Genomic DNA, 25,285 nt, shown 5'->3' on the forward strand with positions numbered 1-25,285 from the left:
GTGGGAATTGACTGTGGGCCGTGTCAGGAGTGTGTGGAGGGTGGAGGAGAGCATAGGAGAACTAAGGCACAGAAAAGGAAAAATGAACATGGGTGGCAATGACCTTAACCCCCACCCCACACACACACACACACCTGGTCTGCAGGTAGCCATGCCCTTTCCAGGATGCCACCTCCATATGTAGGTGGGGTGCCCTGCCCCTCCCCCTTGCCAAGCCCCAGGCCTTGGACCCAAACGCCCAGGGGAGGCAAGAAGCCTTAGCAAAATGACAATTTCTGCATCTCTGCACAGCCCCTGCTGAGCAATTCAGCTCCTCTTTGTCACCACTTTCCCTTCTGGAATAGGATCTGAGATTTATTTTTTTCATAACCAAAGCTGTAGAAAAGAGTTTTTCTCAACTGAGTCACAGTGTCTCCAGGATTTTCTCAGATCCCTGCTCTAGAAGATCTGCCATGACCCAGAGAGTAAGGCTTCCTAAAACTTCTCTGTGCTATGGACCCCTTTAGCAGTCTAATGACGTCTATGGACTCAGAAAAAAAAATTAAGTGTATAAATACATGAGACTAAAAAGGATACCAACTTTATTGAGATACAGTTGTTGTCAAAAACAATAAAAAAAACCCCAAATCTGTGATACAATAATGTGCTTTTTTTCTTTACTTCTTTTTTTTCTTATTTATTTATTTATTTATTTAAACTTTAGTTAGTTAACATACAGTGCAATATTGGTTTCCAGAGTAGAATTCAGTGATTCATCACTTACATACGACACCCAGTGCTCATCACAAGTGCCCTCCTTAGTACCCATCACCCATCTAGATGTGTTGTTTTGTTTTTTTTTTATAAACACATTAAATAACACCATCTATAGGCAAGTCTAATAATAACTGCAATTTTGGAGTAGTGAGGAATGTAAGCCTATTTCCAGATACCTGTCAAATCTGTAATATACATAAAAATATCTTATTGCTGACAATGTCACAGTTATTACTGATACACCTTGGCTTTTTACTTATTTCCTAACTGAAACAACACTAAATTTCAGTCAGAGTTGAGTGAGAACAAAAATGACATTTTCATCAACTGAAGTTCACTGATCCCCTGAGTTATGTCAGAGAAGGTTATGACCTTCTACCCCAGAGCAGCAGGCACTGAATATTGGTGGCTTTTAGGATGTTGTTTTAGGGGAACTGGCTGCAAGTGGTAAGTGCAGAGATAGAGATCTGCATGGGATGCCAGGTGAGCTGGGTGCTTTCTATTTGCCTCTCCAGAGCCACATTCTGCCCTTCTCTGCCACATCACCCATAACTATCTTGCCACTAGGCTTCCTAGGGGGTTCTGGAAATGGGGGTTTTGGCTAGAGAGGATAAGAGGATAAGAGGAGAAAGGTTGGAGTATTCTTTCTCCAGTAACTGAATCTCTCCAGGGTTGGGTGGACTCCCAGGAACCCCCAGTTAGACCATCTACCAGAATCAACCAATGGATTTGGGAGACTCAGGGGAAATTCCAGCTCTGACTTTGGAGCTCTGTAAACTGGATCAGTCACCCCAACACTGAGTCTCAGATTCCTTGTAAATAAAATGGATAAAACAACATCTGTCCCACCTCCTTTGAGGGCATAAGTTCTACACAAACACAGATGTTATGATAAGTAAGTTTGGCAAGTGCCAGTGGCAAAGGCTGAGGAGAGCACTAGCCCTTGTTCTGTAGGGGAAAGTCGCCCGCTGCCCCCCCCCTTGGCTCTTGTAGAGCTGCCTGTGCACTTGAGAAACTGAGTTCCATGACAGAACTATGGTGCATCCTCCACACCGATGCTAGCAACTTGCTTCTGCAGGACGTACTTAACTGGCTCTTTGAGAGTCAGCAGGGAAGACAGCAGACGCACCACCTCTGAGACCCGTCCTACAACCATCCAGGAGGAGACATAATGCTGAACTCTTTGGGGAACTTATTGTTAGCAAGTCACACTTAGCCCTGCCTTGGACTTCTGAGCAATGGAGGAAGGACACAACAGTGGTGGCAGCAGAGACACAATGTCTGTTGCTTCAGGTTTAGGAGTCAGGGGCCGAGGTGTCAAGCAGGAAGCAGGCTGGCCTACTGGAATAACTTCTTAGGTGAATTCCCTGCATCCAATACTTCCTAAATGCCATCCATTCTACAGTCCTGATTACTCTTCCCTAACGACCTTTCCAACACACCACTGAACTGCTTTAAGTGCCTCCTCTTTATCACCTGTCACAAGAGGCTTCTAATCCAACCTGATTCATTTTACAGAAGAAGAAATTTAGGTCCAGGTAAGGGACATGATTAAGGTTGTGTGGCTAGTTAGGACACATGAAGTCCAGACTCCTTAGCCTATGGTTATAAAATCCTTACACTATCTCTGTCTTACCCATACAATGTTCACTCTGTATTGTGGTAGGGCTATGTTCTTTACTGTCCCTTGGTCAACACAATTTTGTCACCTTGCAGGCCTTATTTTTCATTCCCTTATGGATGGTGAGTTGGATTACAGTACAGTTCCCATGGCAGACATTTTTACAATAGGAGTAGTGGAAGCGGTGCAGATTGCCACTCCTGGGAGCAGTCTGCCCAACCCCTCCGTGTCATGGGAATGTCTCACCATGTTTTGTGGATGAACCGTGTCTGGGAGAAATTCAGAATGACCTTAGGGAAGAAAATGTCAAAATAAGGGGGAAAAATGCATCTGACCAAAGACCATAGGAAGTCACTTGGTAATAGCCAACAACAGGTGTAGGAACAAATATATTCTTTCTGGAGTCAAAGACAACTTTTATAGGATTCCTGGGTTCAATAACAATAGTGTGTTACAGCATGATCGGGTTGGGTCTTTTACTCTCTTAATGTTCTCCAGATGTTGCATGCACATACACATGAGTGCACACACGCGCACGCACACACACACACACACACACACAGAGCTAATGAAAACAATGGTTATGGTTCAGGCTTGACCCTTGGATACTAATGTGGGTCTGTACACTAGAGTAAGCACGCAAGAGCAGAAGGCTCTGAATATTCAAGACTTTGCTAACAGTGGGATCATTGGCTACAGCACCACAGAACTATCATCATTAGAGGTTTATAGGGCCCATTGACTGACATGCAGTAAGAGAAAGGAAGAGTTTCTGTAATGTGTTACCCCTACCCTGTAAAACTTCAAATCTAGAGCAGAAACCATTTGAAAGAGTAAAATCCTGGATCCTTTCCTTCCCAGAAAGAATTGGCCTTTGTGCTCCACGCAGGCTTGCACCCATGTCTACCACTTAACTCTCAATGACATATGTCTTTCCCACCCATCTCTTCTCTTTATAGAGTGCACATGCACTCCTCAAGAGCAGACACTGATCTGACTTGTCTTTGTATCCCACGCTCAGTACCATACCTGATGTGGTAGGCACTTTAAAAATGTTGCTTAAATGAATGGATGAATGAATGAATGAATGAGAATAGGCTATCGGTAACTTTCTGGCTGATCATCCAGTAATAAGATTATCTGGAACGATGATCTTTCCTACCTCAGTTTCCTAACAATCTTTGGGATCATTTGCCTATTTATTGGTCTTTTTATGGGGGAAATATGAACTAAGAAAAACTGTAAGCAGTCCACTTCTATCTGTTCACAGCTCTTACTAGAAGTTACAGGAGAAGTGCCCATGGTTATATCACCTGACAGTTATAAGATTATTCAGTGTGTCTCTTCCCTTCCCCAGTTAGTAGCAGATAATTGTGTGTTTTCTCTTAGAACATTCCCTCACACTGTACATGTGACCAGATATATTCACAGAAGTTGGGAACTCATTCATGTCAAAACTCTCTTAATCTAAAAATGCAGATAAACAAAATGGTCACATAATCATTTAATGGTCACATAATTGCTTAATCCTGTAAAATAAAAAGGAATGTTCAGAAGGATTTCATTGGGCTATAATAAGACCAAAGAAACACTTAATCATTTTGGTGTAATTTTAAGTATTATTATTTGCTCATATGGTCCCTTAACTAAACCATCTATTGAATGATATAATATAGATGGAGGGACCTGATACTCTGCCTGACCCATGATAATTGAAGCAAACCATTTGAGATAAATGGCAGCATTTAAACCTATTGATTGGTAGTTCTCAAATTTTAGGGAGCATCAGATATCACCTGGAGGGCTTGTTAAAACCCATGGATCACACTGCATTATAATTTAACAATTAAATTTAGTAATTAAGACAGGGCAGGACTAGGGGCACCTGGGTGGCTCAGTTTGTTGAGCATCTAACTGTTGATTTCGGGTCTGTGATAGCTTGCTCTGCACGACTTATTTTCTCTTTCAATATTAAATGGTCAACTCTATAAATAGAATAAAAACCATTCTCACCTTCTCATAAAGCAGCTGAGGTAAATTCTGTTGCTGCCTGTCCTGAAAACACTCATAAAGTTGAAGCAGCCTAGCACATAACACTTGTTCTTGATTGAAGAGAGGATGATGGCTGAATTGCAAACCCACAATGTTAAGATCTAATTGATACATTTCCCTTTGACCTTCCATTTTGTTCCTCATAGAGCTTTCCAGATCAGGTTTCACTGCCTTTTAAAGAAAAATATCTACATTATGTTAACTTTATTCTTTGTATTTCTTTTGAAATTATAAGTGATTTTCCTTATAAAAGTAACACATTAACTGTAAGAAAATGAAGGGATACAGGAAAGCAATAAATAATTTGCTTTTTCTTCCTTGAAAAAAAAAAAACCATGGATTGCTGGGTCCCACCCTCAAAGTTTCTAGTTCAATATGTCAAAGGTAGAGCCTAAAGGCCTGCATTTCTAACAAGTTCACAAGTGATGCTGAAGCAGCTGTTTTGGTGACCACATTTTTAAAACTATTGCCATTGGCTCTACTTTCCTACATGAAACATTTTCTACCTTTGGCTTCTATGGTAGAGTTTCCTACTGATTACTTATCCAGTATCTGTTTCCCCTTTTACTTATGAATAGACTCACATTTTATTCTGGGCAATAATGCAAATAGCACATTTCCCAGTCCTATTGCCACTCAATGCAGCCAATAATAGGGGTACAGAAGCTGTCTGATAGGACTTACAGGAGATCATCTAAAAAGTGTGCAAAAAGGAGACACAAGCATTTTTGCCTTCTCCCCCTTCTTCCACTTATTGCAGTGTGGATATGATGGCTGGAGCTCCAGCAGCCATTTGGACTGTAAGACAAACTTTAATAAGGAAGACATTCACAAAAGGTCATGGAGCAGATGCATAGAATGTCAGGGTCCTTGATGACATCATGGAGGAGTCATGCCAGCCAGTTGATTACTTAAGATTTATTATATGTGGAATAAACCCCAAATCTCTAAAATTTTAAACCACTGTTATTTTGATTTTCCATTTCATACAGCAAACCTAATAATGTCTGATTCAACTCCCAAGAAACTGTAGTACTCTTTTTTTATCTACCAGCTTCTCAAATTACTCCTCTTGAACACTCTTCCTCCCCCTCTTCCTCCTCCCCCACCTCCTCTGTTTTCTTATCTCTCCAATGTCTTTTTTTTAATCTTTTTTTTTTTAACCCACAGCTTATCCAAAGATTTTACCTCTCCTCTTCTCTCTCCTCTGGCCCATTCTTCTCCTCTTTTTCATCCAGATGTGTTGGTGACAATCTCAGCCAGCTTCACTGCACTAATGATAACCTTTCTTCTGAAAGCTCCCAACTTTGAAACTGCAACCGTGCATTTGCAGAAAAAGAGCTGATACACATCTACACATGGATATCCCAGTAGAGTGACACAGTGCTTGTTTCCAAAACTGAATTTCTGATCTTCCCTCAAGAGTCAGCTACTTTTCTTTTATTTCCAGTTCCTTTTAACAGATCACCCTGGTTTGGACTTCACAATCTGGAAACCTTCAAGCCATCTTGAACTTTGCTTTCTCCTTTGGCTTGATAAATGATCAATTATAAATCCTGTCAATTCAACCTCCATGGTTTAACCTCTCCATCCCAACTCATTGTTACAGTTCAGGTCTTCATCACCTTTCTTCTTGGCCACTGCTATAGCCTTGTAACTGCTATTCCTGCCTCAGTTCCATGCACCTGTCTGTGAGTGTGGGTGAAGGACCGCTCTCATTATATTCCACTCCTAGGCAGCCAGCGTAATCCACCAGATATAGTCCACCATCTGATACCAACATATCTTTCCAAACATAGTTTCCACTACTTTTCATCATGCACTTTATCCAAACTTCATCCAACCTGTATGATTTACCATCTTCAGTATTTAACCCATAATTCTGTGTTGCCATCTTGTAGTTTATGCAGGTTCACTTGTCGGTAATCTCTACGACTTCCCACCCACTCATGCCTCAATCCTGTGTATTCTTTGGGCCCAACAAAAATGTCATCTTCAGATTCCCCTGAGCCTTCCATGATCTTTTGAGCTGAAAGTTTTCTCTCAAATTATATACCATTTTATATGATATACATATGATATACATATATATGTATATATATGATATATGTATATCATAAAGCACTGACTTTCATATTGCAGTAATTAGCATACACATTTTGCCATGTTAACTAGACCTGCTTATTCATTTTGCTTATTCTTCATAGTACCAACGTGATAGGTGCTCAATAAGTATATGTTGGGTGAATAAAAAAATATTTTTATTTGTTGAGTGCATGCATAACTACATATGTGTTGAATGTTTGACTATTACTTATAGTCTATCCTTATTACCATGGCCACCCCTTCTCCACACCCACCTTTCAGCCTGCACTACTTTAAACAAAATTGGCAAGAAGTGAGGGAAAGAAGGAAAGAAAAAAAAGGGCTATGCCAATATGTTCACTTCTTTAAAAATAAATAAACCAGAAAGAAAGAGGTTAAGTTTTCATTGGGCTTTGATGGATAAGGAGAGGATTGTGATTTTTGCCACATGAAAGATATTTTTGTTCCTTTAAAAATATGAAGGATCTCTCTGGAAGGAGTCCAGGCCACTTGTTCCACTGTGTATCAGACAATAGGGACTTTCTATGTGCAACACACTTTACACACTTTTACTGCTCCGCTGCAACCAAACTGTCCTTCGGGGAGGCAATGTGCCCTCTGAAATGAGCAATGCCTTTCAGAGACTCTCTCGAAGCTCTTTTGAGAGCCTCACTCAGTTCCACTGCAGCATGGAAGGGAGAAGTTAAGTGCTATGATCACACACTGGGATTCACTGGCTTCATGTGGTATACAGATTGGGACACCATGCCCTCCCTTTTGGCTTTATGGACAACTGTGTCCCCTGCCTGACACTGCTGGTCCCCAGAGACCATACAGGTGGGTCCTGTCTCTCCTCACAGGGACACAGAGACAGTCACAGATGGGGAAGAGACTGCAATGTGCCATTTTACCATGATGCTAACCAACCCTTTTGGTTCTCAATTTTCTTGTCTGAATAGAACTTGCATAGAGGACACTTGTTTACTGTCCCACAGACACTGACGCTAATGAAGGGGAATTTTATTTACCCTTCTTCATCTGGGTCACCATCGGAGGGTACTTATTGCTACTCAGTAATCCATAAAGCAATGTGGCTTATACCTGTTCCAACCTTGAGGGTAGGGTGGTATGGAGATTTTCCTTCTTTCTCTTTCTTGCCTTCTTCCACCTGAACACATGCTGGGTGCCAACGAAGCAGCTCCCACTGAAGGGATCTGATCACATTCAGCCTGAGGGGAAGGGGTGGGAAATGAGAATCAGGCATTAACTCATGGCCTTACTACCCAGTCCTCTCCCACCTGAGGAAGACAGCGCCACATGTGTATGTCTGTGTCTTCTTGTATTTGCCCATTCTCTGCCCTTGTGCAATTCTCTTGAACACTCAAGCTCCTTCCAGGATGGTGGTGGGGGAAGGGGAGCCTCACTTCAACTATTTACATATAAACATAGCTCTGGGCTTCAGGGAGGTGATGGATTTTAAACCTATAAAGTAGCTTTCTGCATTCTTAACAAGCTCCCCAGATATGACATGGAGGTGTCTCCACTCCAGATCGTGCTCCAAGAGTATTGATGGAATGGGCTCCCCCACCATCTGAAGGAAAGCATCCCCTGAGTTTCAGGAATGAAGCATTCAGAAGCATTCAGAAGCATTCAGAGGCTCTGCCACCATTCCACGTTTCAAAAAGCATGTCTTTTCCCACAGTCACCATTTCAGACTAATAATTGTGTACTCAGGATGGTTCACAGAAAGCTATTAAATTGATCATCATCCAGACATTTTCAAGCATCGATTAAGGGCCTACCATGTGCGAGACATGTTAAAGTGCTTTTGTGATCAGTGCAGGCAATGAGAGGTGCTTACAGTGCAGCAGGGCAAGGTGGCCATAGTATTTAGGGAGGTCTTCCTGGCACAGCGGTAATTGGTGTTCTGTTTAGAGGAGGAGTAAACTCATTCCCCCAATATCATCAAAAGCCTCAGCTCCAAAGGCCATATGTGTTTATCTTTCACTGGCTCTTGGTCCTGAGACAGCTTGTCGGATGCTTTCCTGGCGTTAGACTGTGGAGGATTCACAGCTGGGCCAGGACAGTGACAGCTCTGGCCTGAAGTGTGCACCAAAGTTGTGGCCCTGGCTCAGCCACTGGTAGCCATGGACTGTGGCCCAAATCTCTTTAGCTCTCTGAACCTGTTCTCTAAACATGGTGCTTATATTCCTCCAACATATATTAAGAGTCAAACACAAGGACCGATTGATGCCACTCCGAAGATTTTATCCTAAGGCATGTTTTCCCAATCTTATCACTACTGGCATTTTGGACTGAGGAGTATTTGTTGGGAATATCTTGTGCATTGTAGGACACTTAACAGCACCCCTGACCTCTGCCCACTAGATGCCAGTAGTAAATCTGGCCAATAACTTGTGACAGCCAAAGTCTCCAGACACTCCAGACATGAATGTTTCTAGGGAGACCTCACCCCAGCTGAGAAGCACCATCATGGGATATCAAAAGAAAGATGGCTGCATAAGAACTCAGGTCTGTGGCAGCATTATATATAATAGTAAAAACCACTATAACAATTCACATAACAGAGTAATTGTGATATATTCCTTTTGATGGCATATAGCTATTACAGGTAAAAATATGAAATTGTACACAAACAAAATTCATATAAAATTATATTGAGCATACAAACAAAACACTAAATTGTAAATACATAATGCAGTTGACTAAAATGCTCTGAGTCATAAAATCTGAGGACTAGATAAAAGTTGCCTGGCCAACAACCTGCTTTTCTGATCCTCAGATTTCTTGGGAGACATCTATACAACTCTCTGTGTTTATGTGTCAAATCTTTCTCTCCTTCCTCTTATAAGGACACCATTCATTGGATATAGGGCCTTCCCTGAGACCAGGATGATATCATCTCCAGATCCTTAATTTCATCTACAAAGACCCTATTTCCAAGTAAGGCACATTCATAGGTACTGGGGGTTAGAAGGTGGATATATGTTAAGCTGGGTGGGTGGGGATGCAGCTGGAATCACAATATCTTCTACAAAGAGCTACTCGCTTCTTCCTGATGCTAACAACTTCCATTCTTGGACAACTTTGAAGTAGAATGTTCCTCTTCATGTTACATAACCATCCTCACATCTGCATAATTATCAGCATCCTGGAGAAAAACCTAAGGAGTTGGAAGAGTTGGATGGTGAGACTCTAGGATTCATTTTTGTTTAACTGTATATTCTCCCAATTAAAAATGAAAAAACTTTTCTTTCTTTTCTCATAGGAGCCACAAATACAGTATATGGGAAATAGCTTTGTACATTTTGAACTACCAAACAAATATAAGGACTCTCATGATGATGTCATTTTGTTTTGCAGATGCTTATCTGTTTATTGAGCTCTACCTGATAAGCATAGCTTTAAGCCTGCTCTTGGGACATTAGCAAAGGAAGGTCATCAAAAATGTAGTTTTTGGAATAAGATAATATTTGCTATTCTAAAGTATCATAAATTCATATTTGCTGTTTTTAAAAAGTTATCATGCAAAAATAAAAACTTAGGTGAATGTTTTTCTCCTTTTCCTTCTTCTTCTTGGAGTGATATGGCTGGAAGCATCCAACATTTTTCAGCGCAAGGCTTCAAAGAGCATCCAGGCAGTGACATGTAATGATCAGAGGCTACCCATTCATATGAACAAATCAGTCAAGAGTCACCTTAGTTTCCCCTTACACAACATCCAATCAGCTTTTCTCTCTTTTCCCTTCATTTTGTTTATCTTTCTCTGTCTTTCTCCAGTCCTTACTCCCCTACCAATTTCTCTTCCATTCTCCCTTTCCCTTTTCTCCTTCCCCCATTCCCCTTCCCTGCTCTTCTCTCCCACTCTCCTTCCCAGCAAACACATGTCAGACATCTGGGTCCCAGCACAGGGAAGCAGAAGAGTGGGGCTGGCTCAACACCTGATGTGGATACTGAGGGGCCTCTGAAATACTCCTGGAATCTCTCTCCTGACACATAAAACACATTCGTGTTAAAGCATGCTCCTTGCCGTATCCCCCAGGCTCACTCAGTGACCACTGCCCAGGGCTTTCAAAGCACCTCCTCTCCTGTAGCCATGCCAAGGGCAGTGTCAGAACCCAGGGCACAGGGCCTGCATGGGTCCTTCACAAATGTAACCCCTTGCCGCCTTTAGGGCTTGGTGGTGAGCCCTTCAGGTAGCCAGCAAAGAGCAGCCCCGGGCACCTACAGCCATTGCACCAGCCAGCCAGGAATACCTGAAATAGAGGAAAGGTGCCCCCTTAGCTCTCTGAAAGCCGTTGACCAATTCCCTTAATGGCCAAAGTTTTTAAAACCTTCCTTCACTTTCAGCCATTACTGAGGGTCTTTTTAGCTAAGAGTCTCTTACTTACCACAGGGCTCAGGCTCAAATTGTGGTGACAAGAAATTGGTCTTGACAGTCAGGAGAGGAGATGCCACTATTATTTCAGATGGTCTGGAACCAGGAGCTGTTTCTGTCGGTAAAGAAATTGGCCCCCTCCCTCGCCCTACCACCAACTGGGACTAGTTCCAGCCTGACTGTGGACCCACAGGGTAGCTTTTCTGAGTTTGGGCCTTGTTTTCTCATCTACACAGAGGGCAAGCACCATGTCTCCCTTCTCCTTTCTTGGCTGGGCTGTTCTGAGAAGAAAACAAGACCAATGAGGGTAAAACTATAGGAGGTCATACCCACACCAGTTTGATTCTGAGGGGAAAAGGGAAAAAGCACATCCCAGAGCCCTGGTCTCTATAGTCCTCACACACTCATGCAATGGGTTGAGTAGTGGCCCCCTGAAGATACATCCACCTAGAACATGAGTGTGACCTTATTTGGAGAAAGGGTCTTCACAGATGTAATAAGGTGGAAGATCTGAGGGCAAGATCATCCTGGATTAAGATAGGCCCTCATTCCAATAACGTGTGTACTCATAAGAGATGAGAAGGAGCAGAGATACACAGGTATGGCTGTGTGAAGACAGAGGCATAGACTGAAGTGGTGTTGTCCACACCAACAAATGCCTGCAGCCACTGGAAGCTGGAGGAGGCAAGAAAGGATTCTTCTCTGCAACCATCAGAGGGAAGCTTGATTTCACACTTCTGGCCTTTGGAACCTAAAGAGAATAAATTTCTGTTGTCATAAGCCTCTGAGCCTGTGGTCATTCATTTTGGCAGCCTTAGAGCTCATACACTCACTAAGAAAACATGACATATTGGTAGAAAATTTCAGTCTTACTAACACACTCCAATGTGTTGTCAAAGAAAGGCACAGATCTGGGAATCAGACCTGAGTTTGAATCTTGGCTCTGCTTCTTTTCAGTGCAAGGTTCTTGAGCCAGTTGTGCAGCCTCTCAGGTCATAGGCTCCTCATCCACAGAAAGCAGAGGTAAGACCTCCCTTCCCAGGGTGTTATTAAGAGAAGGTCAGAGTGCTGGTTTTCTTCCCTCTCAACTTCCTCTTCTCTTCTCCATGCTCAGAAAGCTCTGAGTGTTCTTTCTGGTGATCTATAAAGTCAAGTCCAAACTCCATAGTGTATATTTAAGATCCTTCACATTTTGCCACCCACCCACCATCCTTCCAAAAACTCTTGTCCATTAGCTTCTCCTTAAGAGCCTCTGCTTTTGACACTTACTTTTCTTGAACCAGGTTTCCACCTATGTCTTCCCAATATTTACACATGTTCCCTTGCCCTCCTCCCTACACTGCCCCAGCTACACCTGTTCACCTCCCCGTGTCACCCCCACCCCCATGTCACTTCCTCAGTGTTTCTGCAGCAGAGCACAGAGCCATCCAGATTCAGCTGTGGAGCACTAGGATTAGGGTGATAGGGAGACCAAACTGGTGTTTCTTCATCCTGGGTCCCATCCGCTCCTCCTCACACCTCCTCTCCTATCCCTCACTTGCTTTCTCCCCATCCCAGGTGTTCACTTGCTCCTAAACACCCCCACCACCACACAGCTCATTCACACCGTGGTGTAAAACAATAACAACAGCTTAAAATATTGCCTCCCACAGGGGACTCAAAACCCTGAAGCTAAATAATGAATTCCATGCATCATCAAACATGGAGATATGAGATGCAAAGCAGAGACAAGAAGACCTCTCTCAAATCACACCCAGCTGCTCCTGCCCTCTGGTGTGCTTGCTGTTGGATGTTGCCTCCACCCTCCACCCCATCCCCACCTTGGTTGCCTGGTTTATCCACATTATTCTGAGATTTGGCCACCACTGGGCCTCGTCTCTCTGTGACTCTTTTTCTCCTTCCCCATCCAGCATTTTCCTTCTGCTTTCTTCCTGCTACTTCTTTTCTAATTGCTCCCTGGGGGGCATCATCCATCTTGTTCACTAGGTATTCAATTAGAGCAGACCTCAGCCACCCCATCTCCTCCTTTCTCACTCCCTCCCTTCCTCCCGCCCTGCCCTCCCCCAGATGTCGCCCTTCCGCCCCCAGATGTCACCTTTCAGGAAGCAATATATAACATCCTCCACCACCCGCAGCAGTATACTGGCCACCCGCCATTCCCAACCTGAGTCCCCATTAACTACGCCAAAGCAAATGAATAAATAAATCTCCAAGGGGAGAAAGAAAGAGGAGGAAGCACAGGTTCAGAGCTAATGAAGGTCACCTCCCAGCCAGGCCTCCCAATCTCCCTTCTGTGAAATGAGCCCAGGACTGGGGAGGTACTTCCTCCTCAAACAAGAAGCCTGTGTGTGTGTGTGTGTGTGTGTGTGTGTGTGTGTGTGTGTGTTTATCTGTGGTGTGTGCCCTGGGTCAGTTCCAGAAGTATAGTGTATTATCATAGTTGCTATTACTGCTCAGCTTAATTTGGTCTTTACACAGCAGACAGCTTAGGAACGGAAAGGCACAGCAACCCTTGTCAAGACAGACAATGCTGCTCAGAGGATCAGTACAATGCCATGCCATGTGTATGTGACACTTTGGAGTCAGTCAGCCACTGTAGGCTGGGTAGATGGACAGTATTATCACCATCTCAGGAATGGGAAAACCATCTCACTCAAGACTGAAGATGACCCTGGAGTCAGATCTACCAATTTCTATCCTAATTTGCATTCATTGACAATCATATTCCTCAAAAAGGGGGTACATACCCCTTGGGAATGCCAGGCTTTATGCCAGGAGGTACAGGAAACCTCAGTGTAAATGAAACCCTTCTTCCTGGATTGTCAATTTCACTTCATTATAAGCAATTTGAGATATAATTTATATTAATATGAGTGCATCATATATACACAGATACTTACAAGATATATATGTATCAATATATTTATAAATGTTTTCCAGATACTTTATTTACATTTATATACATATATTATATATATGCATATGTATTATGGAATAGAAAATTTTTTTCACATTAGCTTTTATGATAAAGCAGAAGACAAAATAATTCCAAGCTTGTTTTTTTTTGGAGCGTTGGATCCCAGGGTGCACTATTGCTCTCCCCCATGATTTAGGGATGGCCCTTGACAGACAGTTTAAGAAGCTCTGCCCACAGCACCCCAGACTGATCTGGTGAACTGACTATAGCTCCCAAAGAGCTCCTCATTTGGTATTTATCAGTGCACATTTGTGACACACATGTATAGCATTCACCCAGAACAGGACTAACCTAGTTTTGTAGTCCCTTAGCCGCTAGACTTTCCAGAATGTGTACTCAGCCCACCTTGCTTATCACCAGCTCACCACCATCTCTGCCATCTACCACATCCCTCAACCAGAAACCCAGGAGAGCCATTCTTCCTTAACTTCACTCAGGGCCACACCTCTCCACCATATCCAATCCAATCCATCACTCAACCCAAAACAGATCCCAAGCGCACGGGATCCTTTCCACCTCCATTATCCACCCCTAGCCCAAGCCCCCATCCTTGCTTACCTGAACTACTGCAATAGCTTCCTAATTTTTCTCCTTTTCCACTCTTGTTTCTTCCCTCTCCATTCTCCATATATCAACAAGAGAGATCTTAATACAACATAAATCAATGCTTTCACTCCTGAAAATGTCCCATTGGTACCAGATGAAAATTTGTCTTAACACAGCCTTCAAGGCCCTGTGTGGCCCGCCCTGGGCCTTCTGGAACACCCTCATCTCCTACTGGCTCTTCCCCCTCACTAAGCTCCAGCTAAGCTGGTCTCCTGCCTAGACCTTAAACAGACCAAGGTCCCTCCTGCCTGAAGGTCTTTGCACAGGCTGTCCTCTCTCCCTGGAGACATCCACCCCCACTCCTGCCATGCCTCCTGTCCATATTTCATAGTACAGCTGAGATGTTACTTTTTCTTCTAAGCCTTCCAAGTCACTCAGTCTAGAGTAAGTGCCTCCTCCCACTGTTTTCTCTCATGGCATTTTTTACAGCACCTCCCACAACTTGTAGTTGTGGAATTATTACTTGTTGTTGCTGCTTTTACATAGTTAATGCCCATCTCCTTATTTAGTTATAAACTCCTTACAGACAGATACCATGTCTGCTTTGCTCAGCATCAAATAAGCAAAGATAAGCCTAGAACCTGCTACCGAGAAAGTGTTCAATATTTTTTTTTTACTTTCTGAATGAATGAATGAACCATTTGCAAATGCCACTTTGGATTGCTTTTACATTAAGCATAGTTAACAGTTGAAGAACAGTGGTGAGTGGATATTTTCTTAGTAGGTACCCGGTTATTCTGAGCATTAAATAAGACAACATACATAAACTACTTAACCTACTCATTGGCCTTCAGTATGTAGTCAGTAAAGGTGCAGTAGTCTTATTTTTCTTATTACCAGTAAGTCTCAGAGAAGTGCCTGATCTTTCAGCCACTGTGCCAGAGACCGCTAACTGTCCCTGGTATCTTTTTCCTTTCTTTCTTTTTTTTATGTTTATTTATTTATTTTGAGACAGAGAGTGGGGGCGGGGCAGAGAGAGACAGAGAGACAGAGAGAGAGAGAGAGAGAGAAAGAATCCCAAGCAGGCTCCATGCTGTCAGTGCAGAGCCCAAGGCAGGGTTCCATCTCATGAACCATGAGGTCATGACCTGAGCCGAAATCAAGAGTGGGTCACTTAACCGACTGAAACACCCAGGCACACCTCCCTTCTTTCTTTTAGTAATAGAACCACACCCCAACACACACACACACACACACACACACACACACACACAAATTAGCTGGACACACACCCACCCATTTACAAGATATATTTCCCAAGATTTTGCAGATGGAAGTAGCCTTATGCCATAAGTTCTTACCAATAATAAAATGGCACAAATTCCATGCCACTTGCTTAGAGACAAATGCTTGTCCTCACTTCTTTTCATTACCTTTCCCATAGCCTGGAAGAGAGACTTGGTCAAGACCCAGTTTCTATCATGCAAAGGAAGACAACACCATAGGCAACAGCACAGCCACAATGCAAGGGAAACCTAAGTCCCTGTGCAACCTTGAGGAGTGAAGCTTCCCTACCAGTCTGAGCTGCTCACCTCAGACTGTTATGAAATAGAAGAAAACTTCTTAGTGAGAGGGGCTGCATTTTCAAGTTGCCTTCTTATAGCAAGTGCCCTAATTACATGGCTCTCATTGAAAGTCTTAGGGAGAAAAAAGAATATTTGCACTGAGATTCACAATTTTTTCAGTCTAATTCTCTCTCTTGAGCTGTGATGCCAAGGAATGTGATATGGAAAGTAATGGCTGTTCTTGCTGAGGTCAGCCTTAGAGACTAAGGAATATCCACCCACTTTAATGTCTCATCCTAAATCCACCACCAGGCACCTGAGGCCTCACTCTGCAGTAGCAACTGCAAAACATTGGCCAAGTCACTCTAATTTCTGAGGCTTCGTGTCCACGTCCTTAAGGATGGGTATTATATTACTCCTACCAGCCTCAGAGATTTGTGAGCATCATATGAAAGAAGAATAGTCTAGAGAATAATAATCCATGGTGAGAAATGATGAAGACCCTTGCCACCCCCTTTCTTGGCCCCAGACCTCAGAAAGCCTGGGGGAGCACCACTTTCACAAATGGGTCTCAGCTGAGCTAAACTGGTCCTTCTGGTTAGAGGGAAAGTGGATGTTTATCTTTCAGTACAGGGGATTAGCCATGCTTTGCACGCTTGCCATTATTCCAGCTATGTGGGCTCTTTCTTAATGAGAATGCCACCGTGGGACACATCATATCATGAGCTTTTGAGGTAGCTCTTGGAACACATTTTCTAGGTTCCTAGCCAAGGTATGGGATGTTCTGGGGGAGGACATGAGAATAGAAGGAATAGAGTGATAGGAAAACTTAGTTCCTGGACCAAGAGTCACAAAAGCTGCAATCCAGTCCCAGTCCTGACACAGAGTCACTCTGTGACCCTTGACCAAGTACTTACTCTCTCCAAACCCCATTCTGGAAAGTGACTGGGTTAGATCTATTCACCTAGAGTTTCCTTTCTAGTTCTAAAAATCTGTGATTCTAGACATTGCGGAAAAAAGAACAAGGACACCAGAGAGTAAGGGTAAAAAGAATGGAATTCCAACAGATGGGAACCAACTCATTCACTTGCTCATTTATCCATTTCTCCTTTCTTTCGGCAAGATGTCACTGAACCCTTAATCTACAGGAAGCACAGCGAGGAAGAGAAAGAAGGGACTGCCTGCTTTCCCAGGAACTGGGGGAAGAAACACTGGCTGCCTGGAAGCAAATGAAGCCAATAACTGTCCACTGTGTAGTTCATTTAAGCCAATGCAGGTAGCCAGACAGCAAGCTGAGAGCAGCATTCAGTGACTGTATTCACTCATCCCTATTTTTCAATGTGTCCTTCCCTCAAGTAGTAGTAACTGAAATAAGAATAATAAGGAGAATCCCCAATGTTTAAAAATAAATGATGAATACAAACCTCAGCATACTGGATTCCAAAGTTCTTGGAATTGTTATGCCAGAACGAAACAGATAAAGCAGCAACGTGGCCTAGAAACCCGGGTTGTTGCTTGAGATCTGTCACTGACTACAGTACCGGTTTCGCTTCGAGCAAGGCACTTTACCACTCTGAGCCTTAGCTTCCTGTTCTTTAAAGTCTGGGGTTGAACTGGATTGTCTCTAAGGACACTTCTAGGTCTGATGTTACATGAGACTCTCCCTGATATTATTCCATAAGGTAGTGTTCCCTTCTAATAATACAGCGTAATGAAAATTCCCCAGAGCCAAATGCAACCCCTCTGTTTCCTTTGCACAGCTGACTAAATTAGTGAAAACCAAGCAGGCCCTCACTGGAGAGCCTGGGAAATTGCTGGATATTGGGAGGTTCGTGCACAGTTGCCCTTGGCTGGATTATGCAGTCCTCCAGAGTTTCCTCTGAGTTCTTTTTAAGCATGAAGCAAAGAAGTTCAGTGATGTAGAGAACAGGCCTGGGCTTCCCCTTCACTCCTTCTCGACTAAGGGCTTTTTCTCCATTTGGTGCAAGGAAGCGCATTGATTCTTTGATTCATTTTTTATATCTCCACAACCATATTTTAATTACATAAGGCTATGGAAGCCTTGACCTTCAGCTGACACTGAACAGTTTTTCACAGCATACTAGAGACTGCATAGGAGCTTTGGGAGGCCTCTTGGAGAACCCATCCCAGGGTGAGTGTGTGTGTGTGTGTGTGGAGAGAGAGAGGGAGAGAGAAAAGGAATTGAGATAGGAATCTTTTTCAATGAAGCCTTCTGAGATGATGAGGGTGCCAATTGGGGCACAGAATGGGCACTGGGGGCTCCCATAATTCTGCCTAAACCACCCTTCAGGTCCATGGGGAGGGAAGAACTTTCAGAGCTGAAGAGGCAGGCATGATGCAAAGAAGGAGAAGTGAATGTGGCTTCATTCAATTCTCAGGGTTGAAACTTGGAAGACATTTGCAGTTAAAAGTTATTAAAAACCTACTATGTTCCACATACAGTGAGAAGCACTTCACAGACATTTTCTCTTTTTGACCCAAAACACATATGCACACACACCTCTTTGAGGTAGGTGTAGTTATCCCCACTTCATTGATGAAGACAGCGGGGCTTAGAGAGGTGAGCTGATTTGCTCAAACTAGAAAATTGAAGCACAGGTCTTTCTTACTAATTATGAAACCCGAGCTTTTAACAAAGCCAATGGTTCCCACATTGCCAGAATGGGACAAGCCTCCTTATAATGTTAAATCCTTTCTCCTTGCACTCCTTTATGAAGCTAGATTTTTAAAAAATCCATTCTACATGAATGCCTGGGACAACTACAAATTTGGAGGAATTGGAGGAATCAGTGCATTAGCCTTGCTAATGGATGGGCTCAGGACTAACAGGGATTCCTTGGGTCCACATAAGAAAGTGATGAGGAGAAGTGGACTATTAGTACCTATGTTTTATCACATATGGTACGCTCTGGCTTAGAGGACTTCAAACTGGGAACGTAAATTTTATTCTTTCTTCCCTCGCCCTTTCTTTCTGAAAATAACAGATTTTGACTTTTCTATACCTCCAAGGAGATGTCAGAGTCTCCTTGAGAAAAATCAAAACAAAGCTGTTTTGTGAGTAAATATATGCTGAATGAAGGAATTACCATAAGCCATTTATTCTAGGTTCATTAATTAACGCTGCCTCATTCATCAGCTGTACTGTCCAATTTGCTTTAGAGGACCAGCTGTCTCCAACTCTGGAGGGCTTATATGGGGTTGAGATCATTAGTCTCTACACCCTGAAGGAGAAGTGGAGGCACAGTCTTGCTCCTTTGCAGAGTTGCACACTGAGAAACTGGAAATCAGAATAGAAATGAGTTATTGACTGAATATGAAATGATCAGATTGGCCCATATGTAAATGTTAAAATTGCATAGAGCTATAAGAGAACATGTTTTTCAAAGTGTTGAGATGTTCCCTTTACCATATTAAAGACTTAAGTCTAATCAGGCTTCTCTCCAAATGCTTATCAAGGTAGAAATTCTGCAGCAGACTGTCTATAGCCCCAAGGCATCAAGTAGAGCCAGTTTAAAATACAGGAAACATTTGTGATGTAATCTAAGGAGGCCCTTTCCCTTAAAATAATCTTTAACCCATTGGCCTTCTGGCAATATTTGACATGACACCATTAACTTCATTGGGCTAATAAATATTTTTCTGGAATAGGTGCAACTGACATGACAAGAGCTGAGACTGGGCAGTTCTGATAGGACTGATGAAGAATTAGCAGTCCAGGGCATGAGGCCCTGTTAAAGGCAAATGTGGGCAAAGACACCCCGTCAGGCAGGTGAAAGTTTGACAGTTCATTGAGGCTCGTGGTCTACCAAGAAAAGGGTGTTGAATGGGGAATTATTTGTGTGTGTATGTGTGTGTGTGTTTATGTATTAGGGTGTAGGTCTCCCTACCTAGGGACACAAGCTTAATCTCATCTGTTCTTTCAGATGGTAAGCAAACATTTGCAAAGCAAATAGGCATCAGACACTAAGCCAGGAAGTCACACCTTGAAACAAAAGCTTTATAAAATTGATTTTTAAAAAGTATACTTGGGTGACTGGGGGCTCAGTTGGTTAACCATCCACCTCCTGACTTCGGCCCAGGTCATGATCTCACAGTCATGAGATAGAGACCTGCATTGGGCTCTGTGCTGGGCAAGGAGTCTGCTTAAGATTCTCTCTCTCTCTCTCTCTCTCTCTCTCTCTCTCTCTCTCCCCTCTTTCTCTCTCTCTCTCCCTCCCCCTGCCCTCTGTCCCTCTCCCCTGCTCATGCACCTGTGCAATCTCTCACTCTCTCTCAAAAAAAATGTATACTAACAAATATAAATTGGATTTATGCAACAGGACTATGCAAGTGCATGGGGGATCCACACAGAGGAAAAGAAACATTGTAATAGGTAGGATGACACAGGAAAATTAATCCCAGAAGACAGTCTGGAGATGTAGTTTGAGGAGGAAGACAGGGAAAAGGTTGCTCTGGGTATAACTTGGCTCCAACGTCAATTTTCCCTCAAGTAGAAGTTGGCTCAGTAAAAACCAGAGTCCTCACTATTCCCCTATAAATGGGCTGAGATCTTTCCCCAAAGCACTATAATGCATTTGGACATTCTCTTGCTATATTTGTATGGGAAAGAAAGAAAGCAATTCACAGCCTCCCTAGTTCTTTTTCTTACTGCTCTCCATTTGTCTTTGTTGCTGGCATGTTATTTCACTAAAGAGGAATGTCCTATTTTTAAGGTGGAGGTGGAAGGCACTATGTGGGGTGGAGGTTATACTAATAAATTTTGACATGGAAAAAAGGAGACCTCTTATGTCCTTATAATAAATGAAAACTAAGCCAAGAATCTTGAAACTCACTGTCATGTCAAAGTAATGTGAAGGCCTTCAGGAAGAAAGAGATGTCTTCAGAGGGTGGCATGTGCCTGGCTGTTGATGTGGGAGTGAGCAGCAGTACCTAAATCCCCTCATGTTTTTATTAATGCCCTCAACTCCTACAAATTCCCCAGGTCTCTCTGTGGCTGGGTGTGTCCTTTCCCTCAGAACATGCTGCTTACATCCAATCCCTCCTGGGTGATGCCAATCCTAGATTCTTTTTGTCATTTGATATACATTTATTAATTATTTTCTATTTTCCAAGAAGCTCTAAGTACTAAGAATTTAAAGAATCCAGAGATTATTAAGAAAACCCTTCTTGTTACAAGCATATTAGTCTGCTTGGGCTGCCATAAGAAAATATCACACATTCAGTGGCTTAAACAACAGAAATGTATTTTCTCACAGTTCTGGAAGCTCCAAGATTAAGATGCAGGTGTCAGCAGGTTTGGTTTCTCCTGAAGCCTGTCTCCTTGAGTCGCAGATGGCCATCTTCTCACTGTGTCCTCACGTGGCCTTTCTTCCATGTGCATGCTCTCCTGGTGTCTCTGTGTGTGTCCAAACTTCCTCTTCTTAGCAGGACACCAGTCAGACTGGATTAGGACCCACCCTAATGCCTCATTTTAACTTAATTACCTCTTAAAGTCCCTATCTCCAAATATAGTCCCACTTTGAGGTTTTAGGAGTTGGGGTTTCAACCAATGATATTGAGGGACACACAATTCAGCCCACAATAGCAAGGCAGCTCCCTATACTCTTAAGAAAACATATATATTAGGCCAACCCACAAGAAAAAAAGAGCTTCCATTTTTTTTCTCACTCCTTTTTTAATGTTTGTTTATTTTTGAGAAAGAGGCAGAGTGCAAGCTGGGGAGGGCAGAGAAAGAGGGAGACACAGAATCTGAAGCAGGCTTCAGGCTCTGAGCTGTCAACACAGAGCCCGATGCAGGGCTCGTACTCACAAACGGCAAGATCATGACCTGAGCCGAAGTCAGATGCTTAACCAACTGAGCCACCCAAGAACCCCAAAAATCTTCCATTTTTATAAAGGACCAACAGATGAAATGTGTCTTTTGGCCAGAGTAGGTCCCTTCATGTAAGTTTGCTCTTCTAGGGGATGGGGAATTCTCCACAACTTCAAGCTGCTTCTTATCCCAGTAGAGATTGAATATGCAAAGTAATTCCAGGCAGAGAGGACAGAAGATGCAAAAGCACAATCATGACAGCTCCTATTGAAAGAGTAGGATGTATAGGATGGCATCTCCTGGGGGAAGGTTAGGAGATAAGACAGAAAATCTGTAAGGCAGGAAAGGCCTAGCGGGAAAAGGACTGGGAATTTAGGTTACGGATCTCAATTTTACCCTGTAGGCTCAACGGTAGGGTTCCAACTTGGACAAGACAGAATATTTTGACTTGAATCTCTAGGTTTTTTAGAGATATTACTAAAGCAACAGCAGGAAGAAAGACCAGAGTGGGGAGAGATGCAAAGAGGGACCCCACTTAGGAAGGGACTGCAATGCTTTAAGACATTTTCCAGTGCTTCTGTAAGTAAGTCATAGAGGTGAGGGTCAAGGTTGCCCTCATTACAAAGGTATGGAATCTCCCCCCTCAAAAGATTCTAGGCAATGTTTTTTTAATCTGTAAGAACAGACAAATGCCAATGAGGTCAGATTTGGGGAAAGGTCACTAGCCAGAGAAGGTAAGCACCTTATTTGTAAAGCCTCCAGACAGTGCCATTGGTTTACCTTGTACTTGAACCAAAGCCACACTGAAGGGAGAAAGGAATGAGATCAGAGTCTCCCAAAAGCTATGTGGGGAGTCTCCATGGTCATGTTAGCTGTTGGATAATTAAATTACTTCTCAGAAAAGTAAGATATATTTCCTCTTTCCCAGTATAGTATTTTTGGAAGAGAAATGTGTGCCTTCTGCTGGCTGCCTGGTGTGTCCAATTCTAAATGTCAAGGCCAAGTCCTGAAAATAGTGCTGGAGACATTTCGTCTGAGAGGTGAGTCAAGGTAGGTCCCTCCCACTGGATCAGATGAGGCTTCTCCACCAAGGGGAATAACAACTTGCCTTCTGCAGATGCAAGATGTACACTTTCCTGTTTCAAGAGGGCCATATGATTGGACTTTTTTTCTTTTAGCTTTTCATTCCTTCACTCAACATTTGTCAAACACCTAGTATATGTCAAACTAATGATAGACACTGGTGGTACAAAGGTGAACATGACATAGTCCAGAGAAGTTTCTTGCTGTCTGATAGGGACAGGGCAGATACAAATGAATCAAAATGCCTTATAACATATACTTAATTGACCACAGAGGAAGAACCACACCTGTGTGATTTCTGTCCTCAGACAAAGCATATCATGATGTACATTGAAGATGCTGGATCCAAATATGTAGTTCATTGGCATGTATGGGTATCTGGAATTCCTACATTAATTATTCCCTGGGTTAAGACATATTTAAATATAAGAATGTTTTATTCTAATCATATCCTGATATTTCAGCTCAGTCACTTAAAATGACCATTCACTCAAACAATATGAAAGGACATAGAACTGACAGATGATCCGTTAATCACCCAAACATTTATTAACTATCTCTTATCCAAAATGTACTGGACTTGGGCACTGTAGTGAGGTAGAAAGGCATGTAAGGAGGAGAAATGGAAACAAGTAAGGCAGTTAGCAACTGCTGACTGTCAGGCATTACGTTGGGTATTTGACACATATTACATTACTTATTTTTGAAAGGAAGGCATTATTGGAATCTCTGTTGTATAGGTCAAGAAGCAGGTGATGTGAATTTCTCAAGTTCACACAGACAGCAAAGAGCAAGTCATTGCCATTCCAAAGCCCATGACCAACTCATCACTCGCTGGTAGGCTGGCAAGAGTGTTGGAGGTACATTTCACAAGGGAAGGTAGGGGAGAAGGAAAATCCTAATATGAAGTGGAGCAAGTAGCATGGGTATCTGGGGGGGGGGGGGTGGACACCCAGTGCAGAGCTCACCATGGCCTGATTTTTCCAGAGGTGCAGGGATAGAGCACACCTCCAGCTTCATCTATGCACACATGAAAGTATGTCCACACACTGCTGCATTTGTGGTCTTACTGGGTCATCATTAAAGGCTGCTGTAAGATGCACGTGCTTTGTACACACATGTGCTACCATTTTTCAGGTGAATGTACATGATAATATTATCAAAATGAACACCCATTTAAAGGAATTTTTGGATTTGTGTCTTTCTGTAATCATAGATAATATTAGTTAATGGATACCAGAAGGACTGTCACTATTCTGTATGGGACATGATGACAGTTTTATTACTTGACCTCAGACCAGGGTCATCATTTTGGAATAGGTTATGCATCAAAGGACTAGAGAAATTGTATGGTTCCCTCTGGTTAGTATCTGTCTAGGTTATAGCCCCAGATGTTATGAAAAAGACATTGTACATAATCTTGAGTTTCATGGAAGCTTTGTAAGTGGGTAATATTATCATCCCCACTTAAGAGACGAGAAAAACAAAGCTCAGAAATATCAAGTGATTTGTCCAAGGTCACACAGCTGTTTCCAAGCTCTTTAATATATTAGCTCATTGAATGCTCATTTGCACTCCTGTTAAGTATGTACTATTATCATCATCCTCTCTATTTTTCAAACAAGACCACAGAAGCATAGAAAAGCTCAGTGACTTGCCCAAGGTCACACAGCAGGGGTTTGGTCTTGTACCTGGATTTGACCCGCACAGCTCAGCTCTTAACCATTAGCCTCTCTCACTTGATAAACTGTGATTCTGCCTTCTTGATGCTGTCAGACTCCAGGCTGCAACTTCCTATAGGAACCTGGCTTCATCTTGTGGAAAAGACCCTTGAGCATATTCTCTGAGTGATAAAGCACCTTGCCTCCAAAAGCTCTTTTGAGCTGCTGCTAGAATGCTTTTAAAAGGAACTATTCGATAAGTTGGGGAGATTTCAGTGGAGTTTATTTGTCATCCTAATGGGCTGGTGCTCCGGACATAATCATGCACAAGATAAACTATCCAGTGGAGAGAAAATGAAATTCCTTGCACTTGGAGCTAGAAGACACCAAGATGAAATTGCACTGAGGCTCACAAGGACAATCAACTAATCGGTTATAAGAGACTTTGGGTCCCAAAGGCCTCTGCCAGTCTGACTTCGCCTACATCTCCAAATGTAGGGAATTAGCTCCCTTCAGGAATCTAAAGGTCATTGGATGCATGCAGCCTAAGACTGTATTATTGCCATCGTGGTTCTGTCCGTGTTCTACTGAACCTCCTGCTCTCTTCCACATGAACTACTCAGTGTCAAGCCAGATGGCCAAACTCTTATCCTGGCAAGATTTCCTTTGCATCTAAATGTAGGCCTTAAATATTTTTGTCCTTTTAT

Source organism: Panthera tigris, chromosome B4, assembly GCF_018350195.1.
Source record: "Panthera tigris isolate Pti1 chromosome B4, P.tigris_Pti1_mat1.1, whole genome shotgun sequence".
Lineage (NCBI taxonomy): Eukaryota > Metazoa > Chordata > Mammalia > Carnivora > Felidae > Panthera > Panthera tigris.